Here is a 3,473-nt window from a genome sequence, read left to right on the forward strand (position 1 = left end):
AAAAAAGTGAATGGGCGTAATGTTTGCAGTGCGGGGTGGCCAGGGTGCTGGACCGTTCCGTCCAATCCACTGATGATTCATCCTGGATATCACGCATTATCAAAGCCAAGTGGCGGGGAGGGGGGTGGGTGCTACATCTTGCTGGAAAATTATCCATATTATGCATGCTTCATATTCTTCCATCTGTGGGGCAATGAACTGCTGCAAAACGTCTAAGTAAATGTCAGCGGTAATGGATTTTTCCGCGAAGAAAAACGGTCCAAAACCCTTTTTATGCATGAGGTCGCACCAAACTTTCACTTCTTCGCTGTAACTGTACAGCAGCATATGGAGACTCTGAACGCCATATACGGACATTATGCCTATTTACCAATCCCCTGACATGAAAGGTGGATTCATCAGTAAAGCATATGCGATTTAAGTAGTCGTTAGCGATATAAATCCTGTTGAGAATCTCAGCTGGAAATTCAGCACGTGTCAGCAAATCATTCGGTTGAAACTTCTTGGCAGATTAAAACTGCGTGCTGGACCGAGACTCGAACTCGGGACCTTTGCCTTTCGCGGGCAAGTGCTCTACCAACTGAGCTACCCAAGCACGACTCACGCCCCGTCCTCACAGCTGTACTTACCTCGTCTCCTACCTTCCAAACTTTACAGAAGCTCTCCTGCAGAAGAGCTTCTCGCCGGCACGGTAGCTCAGCCTGTTCGGCCAGAGGGCTGCGTGCTCTCTGTAATTAAAAAACTGAGTCAAGGAATCAACGATCAACTTGAACGGATGTCACGTGGCGTCTGCCTAGACCAAACACAACGAACTATATCGAACAAAAAACAAAACAAAAGATTGGTAGAGCACTTGCCCGCGAAAGGCAAAGGTCCCGAGTTCGAATCTCGGTCCGGCACACAGTTTTAATCTGCCAGGAAGTTTCATATCAGCACACACTCCGATGTTTTTTTTTTAAAGTCCATAAGAAGACCGAAATAAACGCTGAACACTGATGGGCGATTTCGCTTCGTGAAACCAGAGCACACCTGTTTCGACGACATTTCGAAAGCAACTAACGTGACCTAACAGACCGCGTCGGTGTTGTGGAGCACTAGCGCCATTTATTGGTCAGCACAACTAGTAACTCTAACCTATGTAACAGCATCAAATGTAATTTATTGTGTCAAACGGTTAACCTGTTATAAATTTTTATATTCAGGAAAAGACTTTGTGCTCACCCTGTACTTCTAACTCTTCGAGGAGATCCAATCTGGCCCCTTCTTTCGCCCAATGTAAATATTTATCGTATTATTTATGGTACCTGGATCTTGGCTACTAGTTTTCACATGTTTCCATAACCCTTTCAGTTCGACGGTCTGATGTCCTCTTCATATCATGTCCTGAAAGTGTTGCCTGTGTGCCCTATGTCACACGTACATTCCATAATTAAATATATTTTTTGTCCCCTGCTGGTTTACCAAGAGTATGTCTTAGTCTATTCTTTAATAGACCGGACGTGCTGGCCATTGTGGCCGAACGGTTCTAGGCACTTCAGTCCGCAGCTGCGCTGCTGCTACGGTCGCAGATTCGCATCCTGCCTCGGGCGTTAATTTTTGAGATGTCCTTAGGTTAGTTAGGTTTAAGTAGTTCTAAATCTAGTGGACTGATGACCTCAGATGTTAAGTTCCATAGTGCTTAGAGCCATTTGAATCATTTGAAGAACCGACTTCCTGTATGAAATTTTACATCTCTTTGGCATTGCAGGAACCAATTTGTTGGTGACGTCCCTGAAATGGTGTACTGTAACATACTTAGTCTCCTTATTAAGCACAGGTTTCTCTTGTTGAAGCTTACAATACAGATTATTTTCAGTTTCAGCCCTGTAACCATTGGCAGCAGTTACCTGCTTGAGAACCCTGTGTTTGGTCCCTATCTCCCTCTCATTAATTTCAGTTAGCATACGCGTGTCAGCATTTCGTTATAGAATGCCATCTTATGCTTTTGAAAACAGCCTTCACGCCTTGCAAGTTGACTGCATAGGACGATGCTCAGTGTGGTGCTGTTTAACGTTTGTTTAATGCATTGCTGTGGGTTTGTTTCTCAGTTTACACTAATAATGTAATTTATAAAGATGCCACTGTTTTATTTTAATTTTAGACAGTATGTTGTTAACCGTAATGAACAGCATAGTTTAGGTTTTAGCATTACTCCCTGGGTGCAAGGTAGTATGCTCGGTATTGTACGCTGCTACAAATTAAAGGTTTATATGCAGGAGGGCGCGCTATGTCGTCACCGCCCAGCTTTTTATGCTGTTAATATTTGTCCATTTGGTTGAGAAAGTCAACTGCAACAGACACATAGGCTACGAATAATGAGTGTACCTGTTGCCCGCTGCGTGTTTTGCTGTACAGAGGCTATTCGAGGCTTTTGGCAGTAATCTGTATGAATATTTATCGTTTATAGGAAGGTATGTCTGTAAGCATATGAATACTTGTAATTCGGACATACATATTGTTCATACACATTGTCATAAGACATGTACTTTGTAATTTTTAGGTGTGTGGTTTGAGAATGGGCGTGTCAGCCCCAAATCGGTAACCTATGATGCAGAATTTGGTATTACTAAAACGGAAGAAATAAAACATTATCCAGTTTCTCCAGAAATATTGCCTAACATTAGAATTTGATTTCCATGTTAAGAAATTTCTAGTTTTCAGAAATGCTTTTCCTTCTATTGGCAGTCTGCATTATATATCAGGTTCACTTCAGCTAATCTGATGCCCTCAGTGTCACTTGGTGTAATGCAACGATATTCCATTACCCTTCCTTTATTTTCGTGGGTGTTTATGTATCCATTCCGTACAACTGACGTTCCAAGTCCACTGATGTGTCTGCGAAACTGCAAAGTCGTTAGCAAATATGGAGGTTTTAGGATCTTCTCCTTGACTATATTTCCCTTTCCTTCCAAGCTTACTCATTATGCAGTTTCATTAACATGGAGCTACAAGCCTATCTCAACCCGTTCTCAATTAATGCTTTCCCTTCATGTCATTCGACTCTTATAACTACAGTCTCAGTTCTGCACAAGTTGTAAATAACTTGCGCTGGGTGAATTTTATACCCGTTACTTTCAGAATTGCAAAGAGTATGCTCCATTCGCTACATCTATAAATGCTGTAAACGTAAGTTAGTTTTTCTGTAACCTTCCTCATAAGATAACTAGTGGTTTCACTTTTGCTTCGCATGTTCCCTTTATTTCCCTGGGACCCAAACAGAACTTTTCCCATGATGAATAAATCCGCTGCAGTTGCATTTGACAAATTTCTTATTTCTGTAAGCTCGGGCACACGATCCGGGTTCCGAGATGAAAACCCCTTCTTCAGGCGCTATATAAAACAAGCAAAGCAAAGAGGCATTCTAAATAAAATTAAATAACATTAAAAGGATCCATACAAATATGAATATCAATTCACATCTTGATTGCTTACGA

General features: G+C 41.8%; 1 non-coding gene across 1 annotated transcript; it reads right to left on the bottom strand.

Moving 5' to 3' along the window:
* Positions 1–518: 518 nt before the first annotated feature.
* On the bottom strand, positions 519–595 carry Trnas-cga (transfer RNA serine (anticodon CGA)). Its single transcript has one exon. It is a non-coding gene; the product is annotated as a tRNA-Ser (tRNA).
* Positions 596–3,473: the final 2,878 nt, after the last annotated feature.

The sequence above is a fragment of the Schistocerca gregaria genome, chromosome 2 (genome assembly GCF_023897955.1).
Source record: "Schistocerca gregaria isolate iqSchGreg1 chromosome 2, iqSchGreg1.2, whole genome shotgun sequence".
In the NCBI taxonomy this organism is placed as follows: Eukaryota; Metazoa; Arthropoda; class Insecta; order Orthoptera; family Acrididae; genus Schistocerca; species Schistocerca gregaria.